Here is a 23,136-nt window from a genome sequence, read left to right on the forward strand (position 1 = left end):
AAATCCACCCAAGCAAGACCATTATCTTAAATTTTCATTTACTAGATTCTCTGAGCTAATCAGGCTGTTAAGAACACAATAAGGAACAAGCGTTCTGAAAAAAAATCATCCTCTTCTCTTAACTCTTCACCATTCTTGATTTTACTCAAAAGCGCTCCAACGCGCCCAAAGGATCTACGTCGTCAGACGCAATTAGGTGTAACATCTATTAACTAACAACGTCTAGCAACAGTTCAACTCAGGAATGTTTCAACACCCAGTGGGAGCTGAATTTATGTCAGGCGCAAAACCATCAACATACCCTTTTATTTGAGTAATTCTTGCTCAACTTGCAAAACATGCAACTCAAGCATTGTGCAACCACCAATTCGCAACTCTATTTAAAATTTGAAATGAACAACCATCCTCAAACTACCGAGTAATTACGTTGTTTGAAACTAGCAAAGTTAGTCATACTTCTGTGATTAGGAAATATTTCCCTGAATTTGAATGAAATTCCCTGAGATTCCCTTCAAATTGACATTGCCTCTTTCCGAGGTAACTTCTACAAGCAGACGAAAGGAGCCCCAATGGGAAACCCCTTATCCCCCTTCCTGTGTGAAGTTTTCATGGCCAACTTGGAGACAATTCTGAAGGAGAAATGACTATTACCAAACCGTTGGTGGAGGTTTGTTGACGATATCTTCAGCGTAGTTAAAAGTTCCACAAATTTTAGATGAGATAAACAGAATTCACAAGGATATCAAATTCACTCAGGAGGTAGAAAAAGACGGGAAACTCGCATTTCTCGATATTCTAGTCATCAGGGAATCGTAATCATCATCTTCGCTTGCATACGAAATTTACAGGAAACCAACAAGCACCAAAAGAGTTATCCCCTATATATACTTCCAACCATTCCACTATGGGCAAAAATGGGTCCAAAATTACCCAAAATTCAATATCTCAACAGCACGCTGAATTTCGGCCATGAAAAACGACGTTTCCGAAGGGAAATCGTCCGGAGAATCGATTGTACGTGGTCCCATAGACCGGAGAGCCTTGTAGGTATGTGTTTTGGACCATTTTACCCCATTTTCCCCTACTTTTTGGAGGAAATGTTTTTTCACAGCTCTATTTTTCGTAAAACATAAGCACTTTATGCATGGTTTTAGAATACTATGTCTTTAAATAACAGCTCATAAGATATTAGGGGAATACGGGGTACACTTTATAGGGGAGTAAGGGGTAAAAGTGAAAATACAATCAATGTTTTTTAATACAAAATTCATTTTTTTAATATTATAATATTTTTTTTTCTGAAATTTTTTTTAATTAACTTTCTTTTGGTATTTTGAGTTCCATCACCGGCCAAACAGTTCAAAAGTAGTAAATTTTTAGAAAAATCAAAAAAAAAATTTTAGCGCCCTAATATATAAATAGTCACCCTAATGACAAAATAAAAAAATACGGGTCTAATATGTTGCGATAAGGAACAAAACTACCAATTTTTACAAAATTCTGTGAACCACTATATCGTTTTGCTGTATACAGACAACAAAAGTGAAAACTCTTTTAAAACAGATAGCAGTAAATTAAAACTTATTTAACCTCAATTAACTTAAAATTTCGAAAAAAAAATATCTTATTATTGCAGGCAAACAACCGCATCGTTCAACATTTTTATGAATTAAAGTAAATTTAGCGAGGATTCACTTTTACCCCTTACTCCCCTATAAAGTGTACCCTGTATTCCCCTAATATCTCATGAACCGTTGTTTAAAGACATAGTATTCTAAAACCATGCATAAAGTGCTTATGTTTTACGAAAAATAGAGCTGTGAAAAAACATTTCCTCCCAAAAGTAGGGGAAAATGGGGTAAAATGTTCCAAAACACATACCTACAAAGCTCTCCGGTCTATGAGACCACGTGCAATCATTTTCTCAGACGATTTTCCTTCGGAAAAGTTGTTTTTCATGGCCGGAATTCAGCGTGCTGTTGAGATATTGAATTTTGGGTAATTTTGGACCCATTTTTGCCCATAGTGGCATTCGTTTCAGGAGAAAATGGCCGCCTTCCACCACATGATTCATCGGATGCAGACTCTTCCACTCAGCGATACAGGAAAGGTGAAGGAATTACAGTACATCTTCGGAACAGCGAGACTCAACGGATACTATCTTTGGACGGGCACAGGTGAGTGTCAGTCCAAACGTTTACCACCAACCGAAAGGTGCTTCCTGTGTCCTCTGTTGCTTTCAGCCATACTTGACGTCATCACTGCTGTACTACTCTTATCATGACGGAGAAGAAAATGCGGTTAAAGGAGCTGAAAAGGAAAAATGTCATGGATTCCATTCAACGCATTAACGACTTCTTGCAGAATTTCAACGCGGAACGAGACACGAATGAAGTAGCGATACGTCTGGCTAGACTGGATACGTTGATGGAAGCGTTCGAATCGATTCAGGGCGAGTATGAAGCATTTGACGACACTTCCGAATTTGTGGCGGCTAATGCGAAGGTAAGGGCGAAAGTGGAAGAGCAGTTCTTTATGGTAAAAGGTGGTCTCGTCATGAAGATTCCCCTCCTTCCTCCAAACCCAGTGGATGGTCAGATCCAGCAAGGGACCCCAGCCATTGCTCATGTTACCGGCGTGAAGCTTCCTACCATTGAATTACCACTGTTCGATGGCGACCTTAATGAGTGGTTGACATACCATGACTCATTTTCCTCGTTAATTCACTCGTCACCAGAGATACCCTGCATCCAAAAATTCCAGTATTTGCACTCGGCCTTGCGAGGTGACGCCCTGAAGTTGATTGAGTCCTTAACAATTACGACGAACAATTATGCGGTTGCTTGGAACCCTTCTAAACCGCTATTCTAACATCTATTTGCTGAAAAATGGTCCACACGAAGGTGTCGGGAAAGTCTGCTATAGGTCTTCGGGTTGTTGTAGAAGATTTCCAGCGCCATGTAAAAAATATTGAATCAGCTGGGAGAGAACCTACAGCACATTGGGGTAGTCTTCTTGTTTAACTGTTGTGCTCACGAGTCGACGATCACACACTGAAGGAATGGGAAGAATTTGTTACACTTGGTCAACACGAAACGGATTTGCAGCAATTGCTTTAGGAGCAACCACTTCGCACGAAATTGTGCCTCCAATTTTGCCTGCAGACACTGCCAAAAAAGGCATCACTCGCTGTTACATCCTGGTGTCGATGCGTCAGGAACAACTAGCAGCAATCCCAGCTCCAGTGGTCAACCTGTTCGAACAATTCCCAATCCTCCAAAGTCCAAGGAACCATCTGCTACAACTTCTGTTTTTTTTTTTTTTTTTTTTTTTTATATCTTTATTAAGGAGACTTTCAGCCGTTGGCTGGCTCGTCTCCGTACAACTTCTGGTTATTCGAACACACTTTCTTCCAATTCGGTGATAGAACCCCATGGCGTGAACGTTTTCCTATCGACCGTCGTCGTCAAGGTACTAGATGGTTTTGGAAACGAACATTTGGCCCGTGGATCACAAAGCAGTTTAATGAGCGACCGGCTTTGTCAAAAGCTTCGATTGTTTCGGCATCGTATTGATCAGCCCTTTCTCGGCATTGGCGAATCTCCAATTCGAGCAGTTTGTTCGGTTACTACCGAAGTTAGATCAAGAGTCGGCGATTTCTCCATTATTCTCAATTGCTTGGTGCTTAGAAAGTTAACTGTCGACCTCCCGGTTGTGACCATTACTACAGCAAACTGGAATATACCTAGCGACATCACTCGTGCTGACCCTGAGTTCAATGTTGCACAGAAGGTGGACCTGGTCATTGGTGCGGAACATTTTTACGCAATTCTACAAGGTGGCCGGCTGCAAATTAACCCACAAAGACCAACCTTTGTTGAGAGTAGGTTTGGTTGGTTTGTTTCAGGAAAGTCTTCCGACCACCCAATGCACCAAGCTCTGGTATGTTGTACATCTACTCTAGAAAGCCTTAACCAGAACATCGAGAAGTTTGGGAAATTAGAAGAATTGGACAATGTCACGCTTTCACCCAGCGATCACCTCTGCGAGAAATTCTACAAGGAGACGGTCACAAGAGATTCCACTGGGCGCTACACGGTGAAATATCCCAAGGAAGAAGGTTTCCAAGCACTGATAGGCGAGTCTTTTACCAACGCAAAATCAAGGCTAGAAAGTTTAAAGCGGAAACTGGACAAAAACCCCATTTTGAAGGAAAGGTACCATGCATTTATGGCAGAATTTATCGAATTTGGACATATGCGAGAGGTACCTGCGGATCAACCTGATCCTGTTACCGTTTGTCATCTTCCCCACCATGCGGTGCTGAAAGAGTCAAGCACAACCACCAAGGTGCGGTGCATGTTTGACGGTTCTGCCAAAACAAGCACTGGATTTTCCCTCAACGATTCTTTGCTAGTCGGACCTGTCATCCAAGATGAGCTGTTGGACATCCTTATCCGCTTCCGCAAAAATTTGATTGTCCTGTTAGCCGACATAGAAAAACAAAATGTATCGGCAAGTTGGAATCCATCCCGACGATCGTACTCTCCTGCGTGTGTTGTGGCGATTCAACCAGAATGACTCTATATCACTGCGATTTATTCGTCATGCAAGAAAGGGAATGAAAGAAGCTACCATCACCCTTGTTCCTAGTGAACGTGAAAATGCAAGGGATTTTTTGGTTAAGATTGTCCAAACTGACTGCTTTAAATCCGAGCTGAGTCTGCTTTCGCATCCACTGGAATCGATTATTGTGGTCCTGTGTTTGTTAAGTCCGCCAACCGCAAGACTGCTCCTACAAAAGCTTATATTGCCATATTTGTCTGCTTCAGTACAAAGACTGTACATATTGAGTTGGTGGGAGATTTATCCACACCTTCGTTTCTGTCTGCTCTTCAACGCTTCGTGGCAGACGAGGTAAGCCCACCGATATTTATTCGGACAATGCCACGAATTTTGTCGGCGCAAAAAATGATCTGCATGCCCTTTACCAAATGCTCTTCAATACAAACGAAACTACTCGAATTGCTACCACCCTTGCAACTGAAGGAATACGATGGCACATGATCCCACCCCGTGCCCCAAACTTTGGTGGTCTATGGGAGGCCTCTGTGAAGGACGCGAAGAAACATCTAGTTCGTCAGTTAGGCAACACATCTCTACTGTACGAGGACCTAGTGACGATACTGTCGTAGATTGAAGGAGCCATGAACTCAAGACCATTGGCACCGTTCTCAGAGGACCAGAATGACTTCGAAGCCATCACTCCAAACTGGCACTGGCAGACAGAGTACTTGAAGGAGCTGCAACTGCAGTTTACTATACTAGCGTCAAGGTAATCTCAAGGTCGGCCAAGTGATGATTCTGCAAGACAACCTCCTGCCACCCGTGCGCTGGCCACTAGTGCGAATCTTGGAGTTGCACCCTGGACTAGACGGCGTAACACGTGTGGTATCTGTGCGCACATCAACCGGTGCGATGTTGACGCGAGTCGTGATGAAGCTGTGTCCGTTACCTATGACGGATGAGGAGGATCGAGATATGCAGGGGAATTCAACCCACAATCCCGATGATATCACAAAGGAGTCCTCGAAGAGGCTGTGAGTTGAATAACATGAGGAAGAGAAAAGAAATATCGAATTTGATTAATTTAGCTTAGATACTAGTGAAATGTTCCATTTCAGGTGGCCGGCTATGATAAGTTTTAGATTAGATTAGAATTAATTTGAATTTTTGAAATAGAATCCAACTACAATCAAGAAAATCGCAAAGAATAATTTGCCAATGAAACGCACTTCTGTGCAGTATTGTTAATCTTTTTGCGTTGTGATCAACTGTTCGGCAGTTCAATTTTGCATTTAAAAAACCTGAACACCCCTCATTTTGAAGGTGTGTGTGTGTAGAATGTTGCTCCTATTTTGATTTTGGAATTCACTCTTCAGTTGTCAAAATGCCGTCGAAGCAAGAAGAGCAGCGTATCAAAATTTTGCTCGCGCATCGCGAAAATCCGAGCTACTCGCACGCAAAGTTGGCAAAATCGCTAAAAGTTGCCAAATCAACCGTTACAAATGTAATTAAAGTGTTTGGGGAACGTTTGTCGACAGCCAGGAAGTCTGGATCGGGGGGAAATCGAAAACCGGAAGCCGCTGAGACGACAAAGAGAGTTGCCGGTAGTTTCAAGCGAAACCCTAACCTCTCTCTCCGAGATGCCGCAAATAAGCTGGATGTATCGTCTACAACCGTGCATCGAGCCAAAAAACGAGCCGGACTATCGACTTACAAGAAGGTAGTGACTCCAAATCGCGATGATAAACAAAATACGACGGCCAAAGCGCGATCCCGGAGGCTGTACACGACGATGCTGACGAAGTTTGACTGCGTGGTAATGGACGACGAAACCTACGTCAAAGCCGACTACAAGCAGCTTCCGGGACAGGAGTTTTATACGGCAAAAGGAAGGGGAAAGGTAGCAGATGTTTTCAAGCACATGAAACTGTCAAAGTTCGCAAAGAAATATCTGGTTTGGCAAGCCATCTGTACCTGTGGCTTGAAAAGCAGCATTTTCATAGCTTCCGGGACTGTCAACCAAGAAATTTACGTGAAAGAGTGTTTGAATAAACGTCTGCTGCCTTTCCTGAAGAAACACGGTTGTTCCGTACTGTTTTGGCCGGATTTGGCATCTTGCCATTACGGTAAAAAGGCCATGGAGTGGTACGCCGCCAACAACGTGCAGGTGGTTCCCAAGGACAAGAACCCTCCCAACACGCCAGAGCTCCGCCCAATTGAGAAATACTGGGCTATTGTCAAGCGGAACCTAAAGAAGACCAAAAAAAAAACTGCTAAGGGCGAGCAGCAGTTCAACCCTAATAAAAAATAACCATAAACGAACGATAACCCAAATCATTGAACTATTCCACAAATGGTTTGGATGATACCCAGAACACGTCGTTAAGCAAATTAACCATACAATTTTTATTAGGGAAGGCAAACTGGCTTTCTGCGGCGAAGAAGGTGGACAAGGTGGCTGTACAAAATCTGATGGCAGTGGTCAAGCGTAAGGCCCGGCAATTCGGATTTGGAAAAGCGGAAGCCTAACTGAATATTTTTCCTGAATTTTATACTAATTGAACTTGAAAAAGAAATTTAATTTGATTTTTTAAATAAACGATTTCACCGATTTACACGCGTTTTCCCTTGACCAAATTTTGACCGTATCACCCTTTATTTTAGCACTTTTGTTCTTTGAGCCTATAGCGCAGAGGTTTAGCCGGTCACCAGCAGCCATAATAAAAAAGTGTACCTAAACGCGATAGTGAATAAAGTTATTTTTCCTTGATTTCGTGGATTGCAAATAAACCAATTCGTTTGTAAAAATATACCTACGCACCGCATAAGGAATCAAAAATATCTCCAAATGACAAAATGACAAGCGATCAACGAACCGCTATGTCAATCGCTACGCTATGTCAGAAGTGGAAAGCAATAATGATATAATCTTCTTCATTCTTTTTCATGCGCATGGGCTACAAAATGGTGAGTTGACAACCTGGAAGGAGCGGAATACCTAGCCCTGGTCCTCACAAGTTCCTACTTCACGCCTCCTCGAGTCATATGATAACAAAAGACTACCAGCTGAAACATGGACACAGCTGGTTGGCGTAGCCTGGGCAATGTTGCCAGTCCGGCAATAGCAAAGTGAAGAGGTGCGACGCGAACACTGGCGCGGTAACCATAGTACGGTGATAGAGGAAATGCTTCACCAAACATGAGCGTCTGCTCACCATGGAGGTGCGGCTCAAAACGGCGTCTGTTCTCCATGTTAGGAGCGGCTGATCACCGTCCTAGTGCCAGCGTGGGACTCTAAACAGAGCTGTGCACGATGGTCCCCCGGCGAGACAGGGGGTTGGGGCAGGCCCAACAAGCCGCCCTGGAAAAAAAAACAAAGTTGCAAATACCGAAGAAAGAAATACGGATCGGAACAATCGGCACAGACCTACGCGACGAAATAAGGACTACGATTGGAAACTCGGAACATGGAACTGCAAATCGCTCGGCTTCCCGGGTTGCGATAGGTTAATCTATGACGAACTTCAACCACGCAACTTCGAAGTCGTAGCACTGCAGGATCTTTGCTGGACGGGAAAAAAGGTATGGAAAAGCGGGCATCGAGCGGCTACTTTCTACCAGAGCTGTGGCACCACCAACGAGCTGGGAACCGGCTTTGTAGTGCTGGGTAAGATGCGCCAACGCGTGATTGGTTGGCAGCCGATCAACGCGAGGATGTGCAAGTTGAGGATTAAGGGTCGTTTCTTCAACTACAGCATCATCAACGTGCACTGCCCACACGAAGGGAGACCAGACGACGAGAAAGAAGCGTTCTATGCGCAGCTGGATCAGGTGTACGACGGCTGTTCGCAACGGGACGTCAAAAACGTCATCGGCGACATGAACACTCAGGTAGGACGGGAGGCAATTTATAGACCAGCAATCGGGCCAAACAGCCTGCATGCCGTGTCGAACGACAACGGCCAACGATGCGTGAACTTTGCAGCCTCTCGGGGTATGGTAGTTCGAAGTACCTTTTTCCCCCGCAAGGATATCCACAAAGCCACCTGGAGATCACCTGACCAACACACAGAAAACCAAATCGATCACGTTCTAATCGACGGGAAATTCTTCTCCGACATTATCAACGTCCGCACGTACCGCAGTGCGAACATAGATTCGGACCACTACCTAGTTGCAGTATGCATGCGCTCAAAACTCTCGACGGTGCATAACACACGTCGAAGTCGAACGCCGCGACCCAACATTGAGCAACTACGGGACACCGGAGTTGCCCAGGACTACACGCAGCAGCTGGAAGTTGCACTACCCACGGAAGAGCAGCTTGGCGCAGCTTCTCTTGAAGATGGCTGGAGGGACATCCGTTCAGCCATAGGTAGTACTGCTGCAGCGGCACTAGGTACTGCAATCCCGGACCGAAGAAATGACTGGTTTGACGGCGAATGCAAACTGTTAGTAGAGGAGAAGAATGCAGCACGGGCGAGAATGCTGCAACACCGCACGAGATTGAATGTGGAGCGATACAGACAAGCGCGGAACAGACAAAACTCGGTTTTCCGAAGGAAGAAGCGTCAGCAGGAAGACCGAGATCGCGAGGCGATGGAAAATCTGTACCGCGTAAACGACACACGGAAGTTCTACGAGAAGCTAAATAGTTCGCGCAAAGGCTACGTGCTGCAAGCCGATATGTGCAAGGACTTGGACGGTAACCTTCTCACGAACGAGTGTGAGGTGATTGAGAGGTGGAAGCAGTACTATGACGAGCACCTCAACGGTGAAGCAGCAGAAAACGAAGGTGGCACGGCAACAGACCTTGGAGCACGCGCAGAAGACGACAGGCTACCGGCCCCTGATCTTCAAGAAGTTGAGGAGGAGATCGGTCGGCTGAAGAACAACAAAGCAACTGGTGTAGATCAACTACCAAGTGAGCTATTGAAATACGGTGGTGAAGCACTGGCTAGAGCGCTGCACTGGGTAATTGCCAAGATTTGGGAGGAAGAGATATTACCGGAGGAGTGGATGGAAGGTGTCGTATGCCCAATCTACAAAAAGGGCGACAAGTTGGATTGCTGCAACTACCGCGCGATCACACTGCTGAGCGCCGCCTACAAGGTACTCTCCCAAATTCTATGCCGCCGTCTGTCACCATATGCAAGAGAGTTCGTGGGGCAATACCAGGCGGGATTCATGGGTGCCCGCGCTACCACGGACCAAATTTTCGCGATTCGGCAGGTTCTGCAGAAATGCCGCGAATACAACGTGCCCACACATCATTTGTTCATCGATTTCAAATCCGCATACGACACAATCGATCGAGATCAGCTATGGCAGATTATGCACGAGTACGGATTTCCGGATAAACTTACGCGATTGGTCAAGGCGACGATGGATCGAGTGATGTGCGTTGTTCGAGTATCGGGGACACTCTCGAGTCCCTTTGAATCTCGAAGGGGGTTACGGCAGGGTGATGGACTTTCGTGTCTGCTGTTCAACATCGCGTTAGAAGGTGTGATCAGAAGAGCTGGGATAGACACGAGTGGCACGATATTCAGGAAGTCCATCCAGCTCCTTGGTTTCGCCGATGACATTGACATTATGGCACAGAACTTTGAGATGATGGCGGAAACGTACATCAGACTGAAGGCTGAAGCTAGAAGGATTGGACTTGCCATCAACGCATCAAAGACAAAATACATGAAAGCAAGAGGTTCTAGGGAAGACAATGTTAGCCTCCCACCCCGAGTTCAGATTGACGGTGACGAAATCGAGGTGGTCGATGAGTTCGTGTATTTGGGCTCACTGGTGACCGCCGAAAATGATACCAGCAGAGAAATTCAAAGACGCATTATGGCAGGGAATCGTGCCTACTTTGGACAGCGGAGGACGCTCCGGTCGAATAAAATTCGCCGCCGCACGAAGTTGACTGTCTACAAGACGCTGATTAGACCGGTGGTCCTTTACGGCCACGAGACCTGGACTATGCTCGTGGAGGACCAACGCGCCCTTGGTGTTTTCGAACGGAAGGTGTTGCGTACCATCTACGGTGGAGTGCAGATGGATGACGGAACGTGGAGGAGGCGAATGAACCACGAATTGCACCAGCTGCTGGGAGAACCATCCATCGTCCACATTGCAAAAATTGGGAGACTACGGTGGGCTGGGCACGTCGTAAGAATGCCGCACGACGACCCAGTGAAAATGGTTCTAGAAAGCGACCCAACAGGAACAAGAAGAAGAGGCGCGCAGCGGGCAAGGTGGATCGACCAAGTAGAAGGTGACCTGCGGACCCTTCGCAGACTACGAGGCTGGCGAACTGTGGCCATGGATCGAGTAGAGTGGAGACGACTTCTTCGGACAGCAGAGGACAACAAGGCCTTAGCCTGATTGGTAAGGTAAGTAAGCCCATGCGACACAACTCACTCGGGGCGGTAGAAGGAAACGAGAAAATTGTTGGCAAGCTGCTTCACGAAGTAAAGCCGAAGATGATACACGTGTCTTAATGGGAATTTTTTTGTTATGTATTTTCTCGTTTCATATCAAGCTATGTCCTCATCCGTGTACCGTTCCGATTCAAATTTCGGACACTTTCATTTTTAATTAAATATTACATCCATTTAGAAACAAAGTAATAATGTTAGATGATCGTGGAGGGCACTAGTCAAAAAAATTTAAAATTTACAAGACATGTGGATCATATTCGACCGAGATAATCAACTTTTAAAAGTGTCCGAAATTCGAGTTTAAGTGTCCGAAATTTGAATCGGCACGGTATATTGCAACAAAGCAGGCAAGCAATATATCATTATCCTTCTACCACTCGGATCGAGCTATGTTACAGAGCGAGTTTGTCATGGTAGTCGTAGCAACCGTTTTGTCTGTATCGTTGCAACGCGTTGGTTGCTTTACGTGTTTGGATTCGCTGCCTACGCGTGATTAGTGTCGAAGTGAAACCGAAAATTATAGCCCGTGATTCGATTCCCTGATAAAACAGAGATTATTTACAACCCTCACCGCAGCACCTGAACCCTTTGAAACGAGTGCCCGTTGATCAAATTGTCAAGATATTACTTGTAAGCTAAGACCACAGTTAAAACAATTCGGATTAGAATTAGTTTTCACCAGTAGACATAACCAGTTGAAATTATTGTAACAAAGTATACGTAGGACAAACCAAGAGAACTTTAGCAACTGGATTTAAAGAACATATATCAGAGGTTAATAAGGCCAAAAAGCAAGAGGAAAAAGGCCTAACATATGATTTCAAATCAAAGGTTGCAGAACACATCTTCACAGAGGACCACCAACTATCGACGGAGGACATCACGATTTTAGGAACCGTACCTACACCATGGAAACTGGATGTTGCAGAGAGCCTCGAGATCAACAAACAACGAAATTCAACTTTACTCAAGAGGGATCAAGGAAACGGACACACGTGGCTTTTCAAGCTATTACCTAGGACACATCAACGAGTAAGCAGCGGAGTACCTGGTCCTACAGGAAATTAAATTTAAGTTTACCTAGCTTCTAAGTGAAAATGTACCTGTGTTAATATACACAGAAAAAAATTCTGAATTTTAACTATCGCGTAAAATCTCCTTTCGTTTAATTTTGAGCTATACTTGGCATAAACAGTCAAATCGTTTGCAAGCTTGCATACAGGTATTCCACTTAGACACTACAGGTTATTATACAGGTATTCCACTTAGACGCCCACATTAATCAGGATTCTTCAAATTGACATTCTAATATTACGAATAGCTTATTCGGTTGTTATGTAAGCTCTTCTGAGAGATGAAATTTTTTTAAATCTCGAAAATCCAGGGTTCTAGCCTAGAGGGATCTAGAGATTTTAGAGTAAAATCAAAAAAGGCATTTGTTCACAATGCCAAAATAAGCGTTTTGGTTAAGTTTGGCTCAAATCAGTGACATCGACCACAGGTGGTGTTACCCACTTGAGCTTTTTTTTCCTTGATTTGTATTCCGTCGATCTTGTTTTCCGTGCTGAGCACCAATGCTACCGACGCCAGGGAGGCAGCTCCCACACCTATCGACCCATCAACTCATGAACCGGTGACCAACGGCCTTACTCCGAAGGTAGGCGTGATCAAAGATGTTATGCCTCAGAACATCCCTACGGCGCCGACTGTAATTGAACCCAGGCCTGCTGGGGTGAGAGGTAATCAAGCCTACCACTACACCACCGACGCCGCTACCCACTTGAGCTGGAATGATCCATATTTGAAATTTAACTTCGAAAACAGTTTATATTGGAGCCCCCCAAAAATATTTGCCCGGGCCACCCGAATCTTAAATCCGGCACTGATTACACTAGTTTACAGCATTTTTGAACTCGGTAAGGTGATGATCATTTCCAATGCAAAATCCTACGCTGAATTCAATGCCGTGGTCAGAAAAAATTAAAGTAGAGCCATTTTTGAGATATACAAAAATTTTGATTTTTTGAATTTTGGACAAAAGTACGATTACTAAAATGTCAATATCTTTGGAACTAGTGCACCAATTTTAAATCTTTTTTATGAAAATGAAGCTAAATAAATTTGCTATCGTTCACTAGAATATTATGTCTTAATTAAACATTTAATTTTGAAGTCATTTAAAAATTTACAGCACTTTTTTTTATTTTTCCTGCAAATTTTCCATAAAAATCTTGTTTTAATCAACATTTTTAATGGGATAAAAAGATTCAAAAAATCATTCCATAATTTATTCTTAAAGTCCACTCAAAACCGGAGAAAATAAGCCTTTAATGGATGAAATCGGTTGGAAATTGTCGATGTTATGAGCATTTTTGTAAAACACTTCAAAATGTTGCTGAAATACAACAGCTTTAGAGTTCCTTTTCTAGGTGTCGTTGTATGCATCCAAATCGCATGTAAAGTTTTCATGGGAGATTCTTTTCTCTACATATCAATTTGATTAAGGCATATCACGAGTTGATACAAAAGAAATTTATTTAGGTTTTATTAAAAATGATTGAGAATCGAATGACTTTGTCTTCGATGTTTTGAACTTGTTTCTCGAATCAGAAACCAACAATAGTCACCCATCATTGCTTCATCCCAAAACCCTTGGTAACGACGTTCCATCATCTTCATTTGTTGGTGAAAACGTTCGCCGTGCTCATCACTCTCGTCACCAAGATTTTCCGGGAAAAAATCCATGTGAGAATGTAGGAAATGTATCTTCAAAGACATAAAAAAGGATGAAATAAAAGGATTTGAAATTAATTATATGTAACAAAAACAATATTTTTGATTTATACCTATTTTCTCATAATTTTTGAGCAATTCATCGACGGCTTCCTCATAATCTGGGCTTCTGAAATATCCTAAAAAGGTTGTGACAAAACACTGGAACGATTTCCACGCTTCTTCCTCATCTGGTGTCAAAACTGTATTGAATGCGGAATCATTGAGCAGTTTTTTGATCTGTGGGCCAACAAATACACCTTCCTTTATCTTTGCGTCAGATAAATTTGGAAATATTTACTGATTTCAAGTACTGGAATGCCGGCCCTTCTTTTTGCAACGCTTTGACGAAATTTTTGAATAGCCCATGTTTTATATGTAGTGGTGGAAGTATTATGCGTTCTTTTACCACAAGAGGATCATTTTTAACGTTGTCTTTACCAATTGTGAAATTATCCCGTTTTGGCCAATCTTTTCGGACGTAGTGTTCCTTATGAGCTCGACTGTCCCATTTACACAAAAAACACATATATTTTGTGTATCCCTGTTGCAATCCAGTCAACATGGCAACCACTTTAAGATCGGAACAAATTTTCCAATTGTGTTGATTGTAATTTATCAAATTGAGCAATAGAGCCATTGATTCATACGTTTCCTTCATATTAACGGCATGAGCTAATGGAATAGAAGGTTTCTCATTCTCTTGATGCAGTAAAACGGCTTTCAAGCTCAACTTGCTGCTATCGACGAATAAACGCCATTCAGCTGGATCATATGGCTCACCAAACTCTTCAAACAAGCCGTTTACGTCATGGCAAAAACATGCCTTGTCCTTTGTAGAATAATATTTGTCAAATTTCTTGTGACGATTCCTGTGACAAGAAATTTTGACCTCCTTGCTCAGCATGTTGTGCTCTTTCAAGCGTGATGCCAGCAATTCGGATTTCTCCTTCGATAAGTCGAGATCTCGCACCAAATCATTAAATTCGGATTGTGTAAACAGTTTTGGGTTTCTTTCCAATTCCACCTCGAAGTCTTCCTCGCATTCCTCCTTGAATACCTCCTCACTTTTTGTAACGGTCGATTCAACAGAGGGCGCTCGTTTCCGCTTTGGATAAACAGGATACGGGACCGAACTTGAATGTGGAACAGGTTTTGTCATAGAAGCCACTTGTGGATACTCAACTGTTTTGTGACGTCCTTGTTGCTTAACTTTTGTCAAGCAGAAATAACAATCCGTTGCATGACAAAACGGTCGACGCCATATGGTGGGCATGTCAAAGGACAAATAGCGACTGACAGATAACAAATAAGTGAGTTAGTAAGTAAGACATTAACACTTATCAAAAATAGATGAAGTAAGATAATGTCGATCGAAAGAACAAAGCACTACCATGCTGTACATAAATTGTTTATATGAAAGTTATTCAAAAAATCAATTTACCTTGCGCCTGACATCCACCTAGCCAAGCACGTTTTGCACGAACTACATAATACTTTTGGAATCCACGGTTCGTCAAAGTCTCCAGGATCAACTTTAAAATAAAGCCTGTATGCAGTTTGCAACGAAGCAGTGAAATTGACCGATTTTGTAACTATATAGTTGCCACACGCGTAACAAAACTTTTGAGGATCATTTTTACACTTGAATTCACGTTTTGTCGTATACATCGTTAAGAAATGTTAAAGAAAGAAAGCTGTCAAATTGAGTTGGTTGCGTTAGGTTCTCGCCGAGCGGTCTCACAAACACTAGCGTAAATTATATTGTTGAAAATATCCCATTTAATTTTGCGTGACAGCTGGTAGTGTTAGTGAAATGCACCGTATGTGTACACGTCCGCAGAAAGGCTTACTGGAAGTGGTGCATGAACCTAGGAGCGGGACAACGGCCAATCTTGGAACATTCAATTTCCATGATTTTACAAAAAATTTCATAACTTCGACAATTTCCAACCGATTTCATCCATTAAAGGCTCATTCTCTCCATTTTTTAATGGAATTTAAGAATTAATTATGGAATGATTTTTTGAATATTTTTATCCCATTAAAAATGTTGATTAAAACAAGATTTTTATGGAAAATTCGCAGGAAAAATAAAAAAAAGTGCTGTAAATTTTTTAATGACTTCAAAATTAAATGTTTAATTAAGACATAATATTCTAGTGAACGACAGCAAATTTATTTAGCTTCATTTTCATAAAAAAAGATTTAAAATTGGTGCACTAGTTCCAAAGATATTGACATTTTAGTAATCGTACTTTTGTCCAAAATTCAAAAAATCAAAATTTTTGTAATCTCAAAAATGGCTCTACTTTAATTTTTTCTGACCACGGCATTGAATTCAGCGTAGGATTTTGCATTAGAAACGTTGGTCAACCACTAAAGTTCACACTTTTTATGTTGTTTTGTAAACTAGTGTTATTGTACCAAGTATACCTTAAACATCCATCTTGAAGATGAATGAGAAAGATTTGGAATTACGGTTATGTGAAATTATTGAAAGATAAAAGTCTGATGAATCGGGTCATCACTGTATTTATGTTTTGCTTACATATGTGATCCTAAAAAACAACGATAAATATGTTTTCAAATTTCTTATACAATTCTGAAAAAAACGTGATATATGCGAAACACTTTTCGTGATAAAACCGACAGTGATATAAACGGAGTCTGAAAAAAAACGAACCCAGATAAAGCCGAAACGCCACTGTATCAATTTCGAGAAATGTAGAGATGCCTGCACAAGCATGTAATCGATCACCCTTTAATTTGGTTACGTTCGATAAGCTTAGTTCTATCACAACTGCCCCGAGCACACGTTTCCGTTGTGCCCACTGGATAGGCTCATCTCCCCCGGACAGTAAATTGCGCATTTCATTCAAGCAGAAACTAACAGCGTACTCATCGTGAGTCGGTACATTTGGGGGACCAACCGATGATCCAGCTCTTCATCTTTTTCCGTGCTATTACGCCCTCACTGGAATGTTATGCCTGCTTTTAATTTGCTCCTACCATTGTACATTGAGAGATTTTTTTTTGCAAGCACAATGATATGGACGTCGAACAATTTCCCAACCAGAAAAATTCCAGGACCATGGTTTTGGCCCGACGATCCACATAAGTTGCTTACTTTTGCAGGGTTACAGTCATAGTGTTTGCACATTGTAGATATATACAGCCATGATTGTACTTGCCCAGTTCCAAGTATGCTCTCACAGCAGCAGTGCGAGAGAACTATGCGTATTTATAATAGAAGTGTAGGTATACAACTGCCGTTTCGTGTGATGCATTGCATAACATTGACTGCCGGTCCCCGTTCATTCGAGCTGGTGGTAGATGGCAAAACGTAAGTGCTCTGCAGCATACCTATGTAATATAGAAGCACTACTCTTTTTCCTCGTTCACTGCAAAGTTTGAGATTTTCTTCGGCTAAGACAGAGAAACTATCTTCTGTAAAATCTCCCGAGACAGTGCTGCCAATTTAATCAGCCAATTTGAAGCCTTCAAAAGAAAATGTACATGAACTGTTGAAGCGTTTGGCTGATCTTGTAACTTTTACGCGAGAATTCTTTGAGAAGAGCAACCACCTTGACAGCAGAAAGCTTTATCTCCATCTTCAATCAAGATTATTCACAACATTCCGGTGAAGCGTGAAACTAGTTGCAATTTCATTAGGCGCTTGAAAGCACCACTAATTCTCCCAGAATACGTCGCGGTACACACAAACGACACAGCCCTTTGAATGGGGTTCTTAAATTTTGGGAAACAAAACAACAACATCAATGTTTACGCAGTCAAAGCGATTAAAACGCTGTGGGTTCCATTCGCTGGCAGTTCTAATTCGTTTGCTTCAGCTCGTTGGCTATGATGAATCAGGAATCGCCAGACAATACATTGCAATGTTATAGGTTCCATGTTCCAAAAATCTATTTGCTTTTTGCTTAAAGAAGTTGTACCATAGAGGTACCATACTGCTACCTAAAGCTACAACAAATTTAAACAGCACTTATCAGTGCCAAATATTGTTTGGACCCTACCCGAAATAATCTTGCTTGGACATCGACTTGAAAAATTCCTCGAGAAACGTTTTTCTGCCGCCATGGCACCTAAACGAAAAAGAAAAGAGCAATCATGTGAACCCGTTTTCGGATGAAATTCATTTGAGCAATCAATTTGATATGCTCACGGATGATGAGAATGATCCATAATCCAGACAAAATTCCACTAAAACATTCCCGGCTTAATGCCAAGAAGGAAAAGGTCCCCCCGATTGGTGTAACGCATTCCGATTTCCATGCTGTTCTTACGGAACTTTTCAATTTCGTTAAATTCAAGTTTTCACTTTAAATTGGCCGTCGGGGTGAATGCCGTGTATTGGCTCCTTGGTTCAAACGTTCAAACGTCCAGTATCTTACTGAGAAGCAACACATGTTGCTGAATCCCTGGGTCAGATCAAAGATGAATTGACAAAATTACTTGGAGTTGAGGCAGTCCAAGTAATCAAAATGAAAATGAAATCCCAGGCGATTCGCGATGATTTTTATTTTGAATCACTTCAAGTCTAGTGAACTTAACAACCTTGAGGCCTTAGGAAAAGCTAGCCTTATGCTCCGTGTCCAAGGAAGAATAGGGAAAATTTCCGAAACCCCATCCAGTGTAAGGGCCTGTCAAATGCATGAATTGTGGGGATTCCTCTCACGCAAAGGACGCCTGTTCTGTGAAGGAAAATCATAAGGGGCCGCTCATAAACCACGAAGACTTTCCAGGGGGATGAAAGAGGTAGCAGAAAGTCTACGCTAGTCTATTTCGTATTTTGTTCTATCATATATTCAAGCAGTACAGTTCTCGATAATTTTTACAAACGGAAGTATCCAGTGCTGTCACGGTAAATTTAGAGCTGGTTACTGACTAATTTACCGTATCCGGAGAACTTTTTTTTTTTTTTTATCTAGTTCGTTTATTTGGGAGGCTCAATCGCGTTAGCTTTACGGAGCCGATAATTCATTGTTCACTGTGTGTAACAAAATTCACTTAATTCTATGTCTAGTAGGAGTTGGGCCGATTACTCGCGGCTTACTCGAGGTTAGAAGGGTACATTTTCGAAGGATAGGATCAGGGGAGGAGCTTGGGGTAGGGTTTCGTTGTCTCATCAGAGCGTTGTCGCCAGTATGAACGGTAGTGCTGTTCTAGCTTCGTCCGGAGTTCGACCGGCTATGGTGGGTGACCAGTGGGCGACGATGAGACTCATCGAGACGGGGGGACAAGACAAACAAAAACTAATAAAGAGAGACAAAAGACAAAAGGAATTAAATTCTTATACTAGACATTTGAAGAAAAACATAAACGGACTGCATATAGCAGAGATCACGGGTTGCCAACACGTCTCTGATAGGAACATAGGGTTGTCTTCCTTGGGCCTCGAGGGTATTCAAAAGTCGCTCTCTGGCGGCGTCATTATCCGTACATTGCCAAACTGCGTGTTCGATGTCATCGTAACCGTTTCCACACCGACAGATGTTGCTGTCCACGAGGTTTATTCTATTGAGATGAGCATCTAGCGAGTAGTGGTTGGACATAAGTCTACTCATCACGCGAATGAAGTCACGACTTAAGCCCAAGCCTTTAAGCCACGCTCTCGAAGAAACATTAGGAATAATTGAATGTAACCACCGTCCAAGATTTCCAGTGTCCCAATCGGTTTGCCAACTCGAAAAGGTACTCTGACGCACTAAATGGTAAAATTCATCGTGTGAAATTTGCCTGTCATACAATTCGCCTTCCTGCGCGCCCACCTTTGCGAGAGAGTCCGCCTTCTCATTGCCTGGGATTGAGCAATGTGAGGGGACCCATACAAAGGTAATCATATATGATCTTTCGACCAGCACACACATCTGCTCCCTTACCTTTGAAAGGAAATAAGATGAGTGCCTACCTTGTTTCATCGACCGAATAGCCTCAATCGAACTGAGACTATCTGTGAAGATGAAGTAATGGTCTGCGGGCATGTTGGAAATCATCCCCAATGCGAAGTTGATTGCTGCCAGCTCAGCAACAAAAACGGAACAAGGTTCCTGAAGTTTGCGGAAGGCGCTAGAGTTTTCATTGAAGACACCGAAGCCAGTGGATCCATTGAGACGGGACCCGTCTGTAAAATATCTTTTCATGCAATTGACTTGTTGGTACTTTTCAGTAAAAATACGTGGGATAATAATAGGTCGAAGTTGATCGGGAATCCCATGAGTTGCTTGTTTCATGGTCAGATCATATTCAATTGAGGAACTGCGATTGGTGAAGTGAACACGGTCTGGAGTATAACAAGGAAGACACATATCTGATGATATGTAGTGGTGGTAGATTCTCATAAATCGAGATTGTGTGTTCAGCCCAAGAATTTCTTCAAAATTAGCAATTATAAGTGTGTTCGTCACTCCGCATTTGATTAGTATTCTGAGAGAGAGCTCCCAGAAACGGTTCTGGAGGGGTGTTACTCCTGCCAGAACCTCGAGACTCATGTTATGCGTTGAGTGCATACAGCCTAGAGCAATACGCAGACAACGATATTGAATTCGTTCCAATTTTATTAGGTGACTTTTTCTTGCCGAGAGAAAGCAGAAAGAGCCGTACTCTAGAACAGAGAGAATAGTTGTTTTATAAAGCGTTATGAGGTCTCCCGGATGAGCACCCCACCATGTGCCGCAAATTGAACGGAGAAAGTTGATCCTCTGCTGACATTTTTGCTTCAAATACGTAATATGGGCATTCCAAGTGCACTTTGAATCAAACCAGACCCCAAGGTACTTGAAAGACAATGATTGGGTAATGTTTCTGCCCAAAAGATTAAGCTGCATTTGGGCTGGGTACCGCTTTCGAGTAAACACTACCAGTTCAGTTTTCTGCGGCGAGAATTCGATCCCTAGATTCATAGCCCAAGAAGACAAGTTATCTAAGGAATTTTGCTTTGGGGCAGGCCCATGTAGCTAATTCTGGAAGTTGTCAGTTGTCCAAGGGAAAAGTTCATTTGCTTTTCTGACAACAAATTGTACAAGAAGTTATTTAAAATTCCAGAAAGTCCACATCTGTGCAGATTGTCTGACAGAATTTCAATGGAAACTGAATCAAAAGCCCCCTTAATGTCCAAGAATACTGAAGCCAATTGCTCCTTGTGTGCAAAGGCCAGTTGAATATCTGTGGAAAGCAGCGCTAGACAATCGTTTGTTCCTTTGCTCTTGCGGAACCCAAACTGTGTATTTGATAGCAAGTTATTTGATTCGACCCAGTGATCCAGTCTCCGAAGGATCATTTTCTCCAACAATTTCCTAATGCACGAAAGCATAGCAATCGGACGGTATGAGTTATGGTCAGACGCTGATTTGCCAGGTTTTTTAATGGCTATTACTTTGACCTGTCTCCATTCAGGCGGTACAATGTTGTTTTCTAGCAAGGAATTGAATAAATCTAGCAAGCGTCTTTTAGCGATATCTGGGAGATTTTTCAGAAGATTGAATTTAATCATATCGCTTCCCGGTGAGGAGTTGTTCGATGAAAGAAGAGCCATAGAGAAATCCAGCATTGAGAATGGTCTATCCAGAGAGCCGCCGCTAGGAGACGCTTCTCGAAGAATATTTTGTGCTGGAACTGAGTCCGGACAGACCTTTTTAGCGAAATCGAATATCCATCGGTTGGAGTATTCTTCACTCTCATTGAAAGATGAGCGGTTACGCATGTTGCGAGCCACCCTCCACAAGGTGTTCATTGAGGTTTCTCGTGAGAGTCCCTCGACGAAATTGCGCCAATAACCGCGTTTTTTTGCTTTGATTAATTGTTTCAGCTTTGTCTCAAGCTTTGAATATTCCTCGAAGTAAGTGGAGGTTTTGTGTCTACGAAAAGCTTTGAAAGCATCAGATTTTTCTACATACAATTTTGTGCATTCTTCGTCCCAACCAGGTCTGGCTGGTCTCCTTTTAAAGGGTGCACTTGGAACTTTTCTTTTTTGTGCTTCCAGTGAGCACAAATCGGCTAGGAATCGATATTTTTCCAATGGTGGAAGCGCATCTATTGATTCGACACCGATTGTCACCGCCGTTGCATATTTCTGCCAGTCGATGTTCCTTGTAAGATCAAATGGAACCCGAGATGGTTCTGCAGAGTGAGGGCCACACTTTATTGAAATGATGATTGGCAAATGATCGCTACCATGGGGATCATTGATAACCTTCCACTGACAATCCAATGATAGCGATCTTGAACACAAAGATAGGTCGAGTCGGCTTTCTCGAGCCGGAGGTTTTGCTATACGTGTCGCTTCACCAGTGTTCAAAATAGTCAAATTGAAATCGTCACATAAATCGTAAAAAATAGCCGCTCTATTGTCGTCATATAGATCGCCCCACCCAGTACCATGGGAGTTCATATCACCCAGAATTAATACTGGGGATGGAAGAATCGAAACTAGATTCCAGAGTTGACTACGGCTAATGGAGGTTCTTGGTGGAACGTATACTGAAGCTATGCAAAGATCTTTGTTCTTCACATTTATTTGGCAAGCAACGATTTCGACGCCGGATAGAGCAGGAAGGGAAATTTTGTAGAAAGGGTAGCACTTTTTGATCCCTAAAAGTACTCCTCCATAAGAATCGTCTCTATCCAGGCGTATAATGTTAAAATCGTGGAAGTTGAGTTCTTTATCGGAAGAAAGCCATGTTTCACAGAGAGCAAATATATCACAATCAGAATTGTGAAGTAAAAATTTGAACGAGTCTAGTTTAGGCACTAGACTACGGCAGTTCCACTGTAGCACAGTGATCATATCTTCAACCTCGTTCGACGAATTATCCATCGAAAGATATGATTGATGCAAGGAGGGGCCATGAAACAGTCAATTGCTTAAGATATGATTCTAACGTTGGAAGCAAGGCAGAAACTAAGCTTCTTAGAGGGTCTTGTATGTTGAACATGTTTAATATGAATTCCACAATGTCCGAAAAAGCTAGCAAACCTCGTTCGGACTTGGATTTCTTTTGTGAAGTTTGAGGAGCAGCTTTTTTATTTTTTTTATCTTTGTTGGGCAATGGCGGAAAATTCTTGCTGCATCCAGGGATTGGATCAACAGGAGCCTTCGGTTTTGTTTTTTCATCCCCATTACCCTGGGAATTTGGCAATCGTCTGGAGGTGACTTTAGTTTTCTTACGGCGCACTTTCGGGGAGGGGCATTTTCTTTTTGAGGAACCGTCTATTTTTGAAGGTGCGTGTACCACCGTAGAATCACCTTCATCGGATGAGTCAGAGTCCGATTCTTCAACTGACAAAACCGAAAATTGGTTTGCATCTTGGACGGCTGATGCAGCCTTCAACATTTGAG

General features: G+C 42.6%; 1 protein-coding gene across 4 annotated transcripts in view; it reads right to left on the reverse strand.

The window, feature by feature from the left end:
• The window catches only part of Ctr1A (Copper transporter 1A), a 142,110-nt gene that overhangs the window by 101,308 nt on the left and 17,666 nt on the right, over positions 1-23,136 (reverse strand). The gene's annotated exons all lie outside the window — the stretch shown is intronic.

Source organism: Ochlerotatus camptorhynchus, unplaced genomic scaffold, assembly GCF_037179485.1.
Source record: "Ochlerotatus camptorhynchus isolate MF236.1 unplaced genomic scaffold, CSIRO-AGI_Acam_v1.1 ptg000151l, whole genome shotgun sequence".
In the NCBI taxonomy this organism is placed as follows: domain Eukaryota; kingdom Metazoa; phylum Arthropoda; class Insecta; order Diptera; family Culicidae; genus Ochlerotatus; species Ochlerotatus camptorhynchus.